This window comes from Enoplosus armatus, chromosome 2 (genome assembly GCF_043641665.1).
Source record: "Enoplosus armatus isolate fEnoArm2 chromosome 2, fEnoArm2.hap1, whole genome shotgun sequence".
Classification (NCBI taxonomy): domain Eukaryota; kingdom Metazoa; phylum Chordata; class Actinopteri; order Centrarchiformes; family Enoplosidae; genus Enoplosus; species Enoplosus armatus.
The window spans coordinates 20,709,586-20,722,221 of NC_092181.1; the positions used below are offsets into that span (position 1 = coordinate 20,709,586).

General features: G+C 41.5%; 1 protein-coding gene across 2 annotated transcripts in view; it reads left to right on the forward strand.

The window, feature by feature from the left end:
- Positions 1–820: 820 nt before the first annotated feature.
- fhip1aa (FHF complex subunit HOOK interacting protein 1Aa) overlaps positions 821–12,636 on the forward strand; it is a 28,461-nt gene continuing 16,645 nt past the window's right edge. The window contains exons 1-2 of one of the 2 annotated variants that reach the window (XM_070918015.1): positions 821–1,093; positions 10,756–10,816. The gene's annotated coding sequence lies outside the window, so the exon portion shown is untranslated. Of the gene's footprint in view, positions 1,094–2,941; positions 3,015–10,755; positions 10,817–12,636 lie in introns of those variants that run through there. The other variant, XM_070918023.1, reaches the window with a different exon arrangement.

Genomic DNA, 12,636 nt, shown 5'->3' on the forward strand with positions numbered 1-12,636 from the left:
AATGTATCCTTCAATCAAGCATACATGCAGGTTCTGCATATTTCATAAATCTACAGTATAATTTCATGCTGGAAATCACAGTGATCATGATCCCACTGGAGCTGCAGATGGGAATACTGAAGCCTATAATATAAAGGGCTTTATACAGAACCAAGACAGTTAGGAAGGGATATAATGTGGGGAAATATACATCTTAAATGTAAGAATTTAAAACTGAATTTCATGTCAAAGTGGACAAAATAAACTTCAAAGGGAAGTCTTAATTCCTGGATCAACTGGACTGGGAATAAAACATGCTCGTAACAAAGAAAGTACGTTTGTCATGTAGCTCTTATTCATCCTCTCCTTGTAGCTCACTCTTCTGTCCAACAGGTGGCGACATACTGAGTGATCCAACCTTATCTCTTATTATCGACCGTGTCTTGATGAAAGTAGCCTATTTGATGACCTTTTAACTGCCCGATATCTGCAGGGGTCAGGCTCATCTTGGAATGCAGAAATAAGATCGGGAAACATCTCATCCAGATGAGGGTTTTGTAATGAAACTGGATTCTGGAAAATAATGTTTCCATAGAGAGGAGTGGTGCTTTTGGAGACTAAACAAACCAGGCTGTTCGCATTTTAGTGGATCAAAGTATAAACATGGCGTCTGTATTAATACCAATGAAACATCACTATAGTAGCCTATACGACCTCATGTTGCTTTTCAACAAGCATTGCGTCACGTATCACTTCTCACAGGTTCATATCTCATGAGGGAAACTACAAGGCATAGAAAATGTCACACACACATGAAAACACTCCACCAGCGGACGTGGGCCTGGTGGAGCTCAGTGGGAGGAGCGTTCAAATGAGGATTAGTGCGGCTTCACCTATGTGTGCAATGCGGACCAGGTTAAGTAGCTTGGTTACACATGTAATACCGCCGCGGACTGTTATGAAAGGGGGATATCTTGGAGCTGTGACCAACAGCGACTCGGTGATTTATTCCTGAGAGGACTCACCGGGTGTGTGTTCGTGATTAAACCTGCTGATCGACGCCGCTCAAACTGCTGTGCGCTCTTTCCCGTCCAACCGGAGGATCCGTCCGACGGTAAGAAAGAAAAAGGAAAGAAAGCTCGAAACACAACACTTGTTTACTTGTTCGCAGTTGTGGTTTTAACTTAGTCATTTAGTAAAAAAAAAAAAACATGCCAGTGACATTTGTGGTGTTGCTGGACCATGTGTGTGTGCGTGTGTTTTGCTTTCTGTGACAGTTGCGGAGTCTGTGATTGACATGTGCGGGTGGGTGGAAGGGTTGGGTATCTCCTAAGTGCCGTCAAGGGGGAAACCAGAGGACTCTGCTGGGTTTACTGGGGTATTCCCAGTTAAATGACAACCAGTTTTGCATTCTTGTAAAGTTAAAGAAGTGAACAAAAAAAACTGCGTAATTACTTTTCTTCTGTTTTTTTTTCATTATGCTTTACTGTTGTGTCCTCACCATAGAGACAAAGTAGACCCACCCTCTCTATAATCATAGCTCACAATTTTGCAACCTGAGCCAATAAACCAGCCACTGCTAAATAACATGTTTTCAACTGTATCTGGTTTCATAATTTTGCAGTAACCCGCAGCGTCATTCCTTGAATATATATATTTAATCCACGTGCTGCTGCTGCTGTTGCTGTGAACTCCTGGCAAAGTTATTTTACAGCCACATACAGGAGAAGTGTGGAGTGCAGCCTACCTGTCCTGATTCACCTTTCAGTCCCCCCTCCCCCCTAATGACCTTTGAACTCAGATATCCATTGTGAGGGAGACAGAGTGCAGGTGGTGTTGAGTTACCAGCAAACATCATTAATGTTTCATGGCTGGCCATCTTGTGTGAGTGTCATTCCTTCACAGGTGTCCTCTTCCACCTGCTAAATCAATGTCATTCACAACCACCTGGTGCAAACTGAGCGTCTGAGGCCAGTTTTTTGGGGGAGAAAAGGTGTCACGAGTCACGTTGGTCAGGTCTCTCTATGTTGCGAAATGGTCAGAGGAGCTACCTCCTCCTCTGTCTGATTTATGTCTCCGCTGCAGGGAGGTTATTTTCGCACCCAGTTTGTGTGTGTGTGTGTTTGTAAGTTACAGTACAAACCCCAAAGATCTTTTAGCCTACGAGATTTAGAAAAGCACATAATCCTCACATTTGGGAAGTTGGAACCAGAGATTTTTTGCCTGGAAAAATCAATCATTAAAACAGTTTAATTTTATCACAATCTAATAATCAATTCATGAACTAATTGTTTCAATCCAGTACATTTGGTTGATGAGAGTTTTTAACAAAGCAACATGAGGCATTTCTCTTGAACTGTTGAACTCATGTGAACGCACTTGAATGAAACAAAACTGGCACAAGTATCCTGTCACAGCCTGTTATTAATTATTGCAAACTTCCCTGTGAGGGGTTAATAAAGGAGTATATTATTATTATTATTATTAAAGAGTCAATCTAGACCATTGTGCATGAATGCCTTCTCTTTATGTCAGCCAGCCAACCCTCTGGTTTTTGAGCTTGAAGGTTGTTTCTGACCTTAGAAACAGAAGTTTGACATAAGATTCTTCAGTAAAAGTTTGCAAAGGAGTTGTCATGGAGATTGTTCAGTTGTCATCATGTGACCTGTTTTGGTCATGGCCACTGTGACATCCCCCACACACCCCAATAAACAGCCATGTGCCATGACCTTAAGTGTGAAATTTCAGTCACGTGATAACAACTGAATCATCTCCATGTCCTTCTTTTCGTCAAACTGTTTGTTCTTTATTATGAGATCAACTGTCCTCCACGAACGTCTGTATGTTGTCATCAGATGTGGCTGCTGTGGTCTCTGAGCTGTTTTTAAAAGTGCTCTTCATGTGGTTTCTCTTTAAAACCCCACTAGCACACTACCAGTGGCCCTTTCCTGCACTCTGGCTCTGAGCTGGGCTGCTTCTCAGGGGACCGGATGTAAATATAATCAGGGTTTCTCAGCAGAATGACCACTTAAAAGGTATTTGTCTGTGTAAAGGAGGTGAAATTATGAGGTTTTCATGATTGTAGAGAAGCAGTTTAGTGTGATTTTGTTGTTTTTTAACATTTATTCAGGACTCTTTCATAGACAAATCTCTGTATGCTGCCTAAATTTGTTCAATCTGATCTCTGTTGTTCATAATTGGTTGCATGCTGCGAGTCTCTGCCTCCTAATCAGTCCCACTCCAGAGACTACAGCAAAAATGTAAATCTTAATTCATTTTCCACCTTTTCATAACGGCGTCCTAAACATGAGTAGGTTGAACATAAATACTGACCTGCCGCAAGAGTGCAAGTGAAGTTTAAACTTTATGATACAAGTGCTTTGGACCAGTTTCAGAGGAATGTGTGGTAATCAGCCATCTGCATGATTACTGGTGATCCTCAGAGGGGGCTCAAATCTCATGTAATTGGAAGTCAAGATATTCACAGACAGGAATCTCTGTGAGTCTCCATTGCAGCATGCTAGACTGTGAATAATGGTCATACTAATGTGATTTAGATGTATAGGTTCAGGTCACAAGTTTGTGGCTGGGAGCGGATTTGCTCCACCTTGCCTGTTGCTGCTTGGACTGGACTGACCACAAAGTTTTTTTTCCATTTTAAAATCATAAGCTACAGAAAGTTGACTTGTGTTTAATTGTATTTATTACAAAAAATTATTATTTCTTTTGTAAGTTAGTCAGTCAAATGCAGTGTTAGTTTGGCAGAACTTGTGAGTAATGTAAGTGGAGCAGGTGTTGTAGTTAACATACCAGCAGGTGTGTGTGTGTGTGTGTGTGTGTTTCCCCTTTCCCACCACTGACACAGCCAGCTCAGCTTTGTCCCATGTTTGGGATTAGCTGTTACCTCGTGTCCCCACGCTGACCCGGAGAAGTAACAGACAACATGAAAGCTATGTGGCTAGCCTAGCTTAGCATAAACGCTGGATGCATGGAGAAACGGCTAGCTTGGCTCTCTTCAAGGTTCAGAACTACTGCCTACCAACACTTCCAAAGCTCACTAATTAACACGTTGTATCTCATTTATTTAATCTAAACAGAAATGCAAAAAAAGACAATTTGTGGTTTTAGGGCGAATTACGTGCTATAACTTTCTTAACAAACAAAAGCGAAGCGCAGTGACTTCATCAGTGTGGTTGCCATTTTACCTTTTACCTTTCTGTGTGTGTACAGATTAAACAAATGAGAAATGTGTTAATGAGAAAGCTTTGGAAGTGTTGGTAGGCAGTAGTTTTTTTACCCCTATGAAGAGAGTCAGGCTAGCTGTTCATGCTTCTTAGCCTAGTTCGGACTGTAGCTCCATACAAAACATACAGACACCAGAGTGGTCTATTCTGTTGATGACATTTTCAAGTATAAATATCTGTATTTTATTGTAAGATTCAGATTGGGGAATCATTGTGATATTGGCCCATTTGTTAGCTTGCCTGTGCTCCAGTTTACTACAAAGAATGACCCTCTTCCCCCCCCAAACTCTCTGCAGTGTCTTTGTAAAAAGCTTCTCTTTTGAGTATTGTGAAATGAATAGAGATTGTAACTGGATCAGGTTGAACCACTTCTTTTGTCCAAGAATGAACTGGAATGAAGGTCCAAGTTATGTTTATGGAGCCTGCAGGTTGTCATGTGTCATAGGAACGTCAAGTCACGGACATAAAATAATACATTATTGTGCACAGCTGGTACGAGGCCACTTTTACAAAGAGCCAACAGTGTATACATTAGTTTGCATCTCATTTGCCTAGATAGTTTATGAGGAAAAAAGGTCATTATATAGGAGATGTGTGCAGCCACTTGAAGGCTAAAGTAAACTGAACTTCTTTTAAAGGCAAAGAAAAGTTAAAATGATGAAAACAGAACAGAGAAAAAAACAGGTTGACAGTTATCCACAGCAGCAAATATTAGACACAGATGAGCCCGACAGGCATTTTGGTATGCACTGTGTTCCCTTTTAAAAACAAACTCTTATCTGTGTGTAATATCTTTTTGAAAGGACTCCATTTCGTATCAAAAAAAGCTAATTACACGAGTGCAGTGCTGCAGCTTGCTCTGATCTCTCTGATAAATATCTCTGAACTTCACAGACATGCTGTGTCTTCTGTCCTCTTCCCTCCATTCCACATGCAAACGTGGCTTTTTTTAAATTATTATCAGCAAGTGAGACGTGATGCAAACTGGCTAAAAGAGGAAGTAGCAAGAGCAGAGATAGGATATACCCGCGCTAAAAAATAACCCTCTTATCACCGACAGAAGTCTATTGTGGTGTGGGGATCGTCTGAAGCCCCATACCAACATGAAAGAAGGAATGATGTCACCAGCCCACATTGTGTACATACAATGGGGTAATTTAGCCTGAAAAAAACAAAACTTTGTTGTGACGTGTGGTGTAAAGTATCAGAAAGCAAGACTGAAGCTACTGAGGTGACTGAAGTCACGTCCTCAGTAACATTTAGGTTGTAATAACTAGGGAGGGTTATAATGATGCGAAGAGAAGTTTACATTCTGCGGTGACCCACATATTACACGTTTTTTTTATGGCAGATTCTAATGTTTTTAGCTTCATTTATTGGTAAGAAAACATTTGGTTTCAGCCATCTTTGACATAAACCAATCATATCCAGGCCATGCTGACGAATCAAATCATTTATCAGTACGACTTTGGTAGATCTGATATTAGCAATAGATGACGTATTAAAAAGAATGAGTAATATGGCGGAGGAGGGAGACAATCTAAATGTTGTAAACCAGGCTATCAGTCCTATAGACTGCACACATATTAACTAAGGTAGTGAACTCAAAATCCGCACTAACTAGAAACCTAGCAGGCTCTCTAATCACCAGCGACCTGCTGAGTGTTAAGTCCCAAATGTAAAACTTGATGTAAACACATGTCTATATTCCAAGATAAAATGGCGGCGCTCATTCCAGTCGGGTGAAGGGCGTCTGCTTTCAGCAGGTCCAGGCAGTCCCAGAAAGGAGGCCAATGCCAGTGCCAATTAGCAAGCGTGAGCATGCTGACACGCTAAACTAAGATGGTGAACAACAACAACAACGTCATGCCTCCTAAACATCAGTATGTTAGCACTGAATTTGTGAGCATGTTGCCAAGCTTTGTCTTGTTAGATACCTGGCACCAGACCGTGATGTAGGGAGTTAAAGTTTACAGAAAATATGATTGTTGCACTGTTCAATAAGTAAATAAAATGTGAAATGTTGGGATTTTTTTTGTTGTCAGAAAGTCTGAAAAACATGTAAACTATGAGTTATCCTCTGCGGCCCTTCACAGTGTTATCCCAGATTACATTTTACTCATTGAGGGGTGAAGATAAATCAATACACACACACACACACACACACACACACACACACACACACACACACACACACTGTATACACCCATAATGTTCATGCTTGGACTTGTGCAGACACAGGTGAAGGATGACATCACACTTTGCCAGTATCAGTGGCAGGAAGCAGGATAGTGTCTCCTCTGTCCCTGTCGTGAGTAAAAAGCCTTTCTAAGTCTTATCTCTCCACCATGGGCTGAACTCTCTTTCAAGAGAGTTGCAGCATGTGAAGTTGGCCACATGTCTCTGATCTTAACAATGGGGCATAAGGGCTGTTGGATCCTCTTGTTGGCCTCTTTATCTGCTTCATTTGTAGAGCTCAGTTTTTGGAATGGTGTACTTCTCCCAAACAGGTGTTTTCTACTGCTGTGCTTATATCTTCTCCCCTCCCAGCTAAACTAAGCACGTGTGTGTGTGTGTGTGAACATGTTAATGAATCTCTTCTCGTGATCACTGAGCAATATGGTAAGAACAGCCTGTTTCTGAAACCAGTTTTGAGTTGAATACAACAGCCAACACCCTGTTAGCCTTCACATGCATGTGAGAATCCACAGACATGCAGCCTGGATCTGCTTACATAATCACATTCTTATCTCATAAGCTGGTCACAGTCATTATTCAGCACCTGTTGTTTAGAAACAGCCTATGACAGGCTTTGTAGGGACGCTTGATGTGGAAAATTATAATTTATGTCAGTTATATCAACATTTTTACAGCCATTTTCACATTTATTTGCTGTTGTCAAAATGAGATTGGTGAGTTATTCAATAAAAATGTGTAATTGAGGGTGAATTATTACTTTTTAATTATTGTTCTTACGGTATTAATTTTTCTGTTTATTTAACAGTGAAAATGACAATAGTTAGGTCATTTAAGATCCTCTTTGTGTCTATTTTAAATCATGAATTTGCTCTTAACATGAGTTCAATCTAAGTCTGTCTCTCCTGAAGATAAATGGTCCAACTCAGTGGTCACTGGCTGAAGGGAATAATGAGGACATGGATAAGAAACTTAATGGCTTTTTCCTTCCTGCCGTGTTGTTGATTGGATGAGGATGGTGAAGACTATAAATTGTCAGACCAGACACTAGCGGGCCCTTCAATGGCCTCACCTGTAGCCCTAAATATTTCAACGGCTGCTATCACTTTAATGGGCCTGTCTGTCACTGGGTTGCCATGGCTGCTTGTACATTTCTCCTCTGTGAGCGCCACCTTCAGGCTGACTTTTCTTCTGTCTGCTGGAGGTTACAGTCTAGTATCTAGCACCCAAAATGCTTCACCTTTTAGACAAAAGTCAAGTTGAAATGAAATGTGTTTTTGCAAAGTTTAATGTGGATCATGTCTGCTCTGACTTGGATTGAGCTTTAAAACTCCCGTTTAGCAAGAAAGATGATCTTTATTCTGAGTAAAGGGTGTGTCTTGCCTCTGAGCTATTTGACTAGACCGCGCCTGTATGTATGAAAACCTCTGGGATGGCAGAAAGCTGACAATGCCAGAAACCAGATTAAAAAAGAAAATGACAAACCCCCCCAGAGGCAAGCTTTTTTCTTTCATGTTTACACTGTGTTTGCTCTTTTCAGCCCGGGGCTTTATCTCACTCTTTTCTATTTATTCCTCCGAACCCACAAGTGCAACACAATAGCCAGGCTCATGTTCTCACTTTGTCATCATGTTTACTTTGGGAGTGAGGAGACGAAGAGCCTGTTGCTCTTTATGTAACACCATTCCTACTGAATAGAGTGGGACAATTCCTGGTTTCCACCTGTATCTGTGTAGAGATACTAAATAATTCCTTAAACCGATGCAGTTGGCAATGCGGGAAAGGAGTGGCATGTTTCAGCAAAAAGGGGTTGTTTGTAACGACTCCTGGCTATCATCTAATTCCTTGTTCACAAGAATGAGCCAAACACTTATTTTGTGGTAATCTGGAAGAGATGATTTTAGCTGCGGCTGCCCTTAAACGCTGCCAGAGCCGTTTCTAGCGACAACACAAAACAAGTGTAAAGAAACCAGGCAAAGCTTTGTCCTCTCACATAGGAAAGAAACAGAATATACAGTGTCTACGGATGTCGCTAACTGCATCTGCACTGAGGGAAACCCCAGGCTGAATTTGTCTGCTCTGTCCATCGTGTCTCTGACTGTGGAGAAGTGGAAGCTACAAATATGTGTAATTATCAAATTGGCATAATTGGATAATTGGAAATGACCAAATCAGGAGAATCCAGCGAGGCTCGCGAAGCTGCTCTTGCAGCCTGAGACTGTAAATATAAACACTCAAATCACAAGAAACTGTTTCAGAACCAAGTCTCAGAATAACACACACACACACACACACACGCACATGCACACACACAGATGTATTTCTAACAACCTATATTTTGACATGTGCTCTGCTTGTCCCATTTCTGGCTCTACTGTATTTCAGGTTATTTTGGGTAAGTAGAGCAGTGTCTTCTGGGTAACTGTGTGACACCATGACAGCAGGTACTGTAAATGAGTGCACGATGTAGGTTGTGACTTTCATTAATGGGCCTTATTTATTAGATAAGTTGAAAAAAAAACCCCAACACATTTTATTCTTCAAAGATAAGTGGCGTTCTTTGTTGTGCTGCAAAGTTTTTTTTTATTGTTTGGAGTATTATACAGTGCTGGTGCTCAGTCTCAGTTGTGGTGTATTGAGTTGGTAAATCCAAGTATTGACCCATTCGGCTCATAGTTCAAACACAAATGTAGTTGTTGCCTGTGTATTGTTGTCTGAAAGGAGCTCATCACCGCTTACATCAGGCTAATCTTGCACCACTGAAAAAACAACAAAATAAACCTTTTTTCGACAATAACCTGTCAGCATCAACAACCCACCAGACGGCTGTCCCAACACTGAGACAGCAGAACTTAGCCAGACAGCAGAAGTTAAGGCTGATAAACAGGTGAAAGCGGCATAAAAAGCTTATTGCTGATGGACAGGGCGATTTGAATTATGACCGCAGCAAATCAGGCTATCCTGGAAAAATGTTTCGTTCTCTGAAATAAAGATCCCTATTCTGGTTTTCTGCATCTCCAGGTCAGGGGGGCAGAAAAGGGTGGAGATTACCTGCTAATATGTTAGCAAGTTATGACTTATGTGAATTCATTATGATAATGTTTGTCTATCACTGTTTGCCGAACCAGTGGTGGATTTTTGAGGCAAGTATTTTGATAGTCTGGAGTTTTAAAAAAATCTGGTATATTGTTATAATACTCATACAGTTCTGCTCGTGAAGCTCAGCCACTTGTTTTTGGTTAAATCCGTTTATGTGACAGGGGAAACAGAACCGCTAATAAGACTTGTGTAATGTTAAATGTTTAACTATTCTTGATATCAGTTTCTCACTGCTGACACAGGAGGCATGACTACACAGGACCATTATCACACGTGGCTGGTTGCAACCATTTTTAAAGCCTGCTGTCAGGCTTTTAAATAGGAAAATTAAGTTACGTTTCGGGCTGCCGTATCTCATGGTTACATTTCTGAGCTCCTCCTGTTCACATGTCTAAGTGTCTTGAACGAGGCACTGAACTTAAAATTGCAAATGATAAAATGTGAGTCATCAAATATAGTTTACAAATGAATGTAATGTACAACTCCATGGGTGGCTTCTAGTCCATAGTGAGGCAGAAAACAAAATGAGTGTTTGATGACTCATCTTTAGCACATTCACCCACACCCACACACACACACACACACACACACACACACACACACACATCTCTCTCCATCTGTCTCGTGCTCACTCTCTCTGTTTACACGACATCACGCTTTCATGAAAGATTGCATGTTTTCCAGGAAACCCACATTTTGAAATTATTTTCAAAGCATCAGCAGCAGAAGTAGAAGAGTTCGTGTGGTCGGCGTGTTTATATGCGATTTAAAAAAAAAAAAAGTTTTGAGACTGCTGCATCACATGACACGATTCCCACAATGGCTCGGTGTAAATGCCGGAGCTGTGATGTCGTTGAGGAATGGGCCTCTCGGATGCCAATTACATCACAGCATTAATTGAAAGGCACAATAGTGATATTCATGTTGAATTCCTACAGAAAGATGTGTTTATTCTGTACTTGTTGTGCATGTGAACACTGCTGCTGTCATTTTTCTTGTACCTCCTCCTTTTCTGTAGACTTTCTCTCACCCTGTTTTTCCTTTCTACTCCCTCCCCCTCCTGCTCTCCAATCCCTCCCTCCCTGTAACCTCCTCCTCACCATCTCCATCCATGTGGCGTTCGGAGCAGCTTACTCATGTCCAGTCACTTCCCACCACGCCTGGCCTCTCGCACGGACACTCACTTCCTGCTCCTCTCTTGACATATCCTTGTTTTTTTTTTGATTTGTGACAACAGGACAAGAATGAGGTCCTTGTCTGCTTAGCGACCCGTCACTGTTGAAGATGGTTCAGGGAAGGTAAGAAACCCAAAAGACACACACACAATCTGACACACACTCTCCACGCTGCTTTTAAATTCCTTCTCAAGAATCCAACCAGCCGGCACTCTCCTCTAACTGAAAGCAGATGGTGAAAGTTTGACTGTGTGCCTTGTTATGCCTAAAATCTGTTTCTGTGGTGCATTCAAAAGAAGGGGGTGAGCTGTGATTGGTTGAGAGGCACTTATAGGGGCAGGAGCTAGAGGCTGTATCTTTGGTATTGTGGCATGCAGCTGCTGCGTGTTTTACAGTTGATCCCCTGTGGTGACAGAGTCCATATGATGCTGTGTTGTGTAGTGAGAGTGTTTTAACTTCGTCCTGATGTTGTGTTAGTGCTCCGAGACAGACTTTAATCATGTCATGTCCTTTTTAGCCATGCTAGCGGCATGGCTTAAAGCATGTTGGTCGATCAGTTGTTCCAGGATTAAATATCTATTGGATGTATTTAGATGAAAATTTCCTCTGAGGATGAAGCCTACTGACTTTGGTGATCCCCTGACCGTCCCTCTAGCGCCACCATGAGATTGATATTTATGGTTTTGACTGAAATGTCTTCAAATTTGTTGCAGGCATTCATGTTCCCCACGGGATCACTGAGAATAACTTTGATGATGGCCTAGTCAGGGGATCACTAGGTATTGGACAAATTTATCCTAATATTCATCTAATATCTGCAAAACTAATAACATTCCCATCAGCCTCAGCTGCACTTTGTGTTGAACGCTAATTAGAAACTGTTAGCATGCTAACAATACTAACATGCTAATTTAAGATGGTGAACATGGTAAACATTACCTGCTAAACATCAGGATGTTAACACTGTCTTTGTGAGCATGTTAGCATCCTGACATTAGCATTTAGCACAAAGCACTGCTGTGCCTAAGTCTAGTTTAGCTGAGCTGCTAGTGTAACTGTAGACTCTTAGTCTTATTAAATGCTCTTGGAGAGATTATGTCCAAGATCCCTTAAGCATGACTGTGATTTCCATCTACATGTGGCATCATTTCAAATTCTAATGATAGTCGTCACAAACATTCACTGTCTGCGAGGAAACATGGGGAGATAAGGCACATCCTAACATCCTTCCTCTTGAAGTGCAGGCGTGAACCTGGAAACAGAACAGTGTTCCTAGTACAGTACAGTGTAGCAGAGAACTGGATTTATCCTTGGTGTGTTTTTTCTCACATTACCCTGATTGAAGAAAACACTAGACTGTCTCTGTTCCCAGTGTTTTCAAAGACAACTTCTGTCTTGTTTAGTAGCATCAGTCTTTCCAGTAATGTCCCGTCCAAGGAAAACAACAAATGAGTTCCTTTTCGGGGGAAAAAGTGGGCATCTTCCAAATTTCCACAGAGCCAATGTGAGTGTTGGAACTGATCTGCAGAGCTGCCTTCAGGCTATTTTCAACTAAAAATAATATATATATTTTTTCATACAAACAAGCAGCGTCCAGCAATGAAGACCTCACTTGCCTAAATATGTTGTAAAATATGTCATCCAGAAATGAAAACACGCACGTACCAAACGTCATGTCTGATCTACAAAACTTGCCCCCCCCCCCCCCAACTTTTCATTCAGCCAGAGTTGTTCACACCCAGTTGCCGTTCGCCTTCTCATGTCAAAAAATGTTTCTGTAATGACAGTGATGTCAGAGGGGCCTGCAGGAATCCACTTTGGGCGTCTGAGGTATTCCAAAAGCAATTTGACAGCTCAGTCCGAAGTCCAGTGTTGCGGCAGGCAACTCTCTGAGCCAAAGTCGAGAAAGATGTGTCTCTTTCTCTCCTCTACTGAGTCATCTG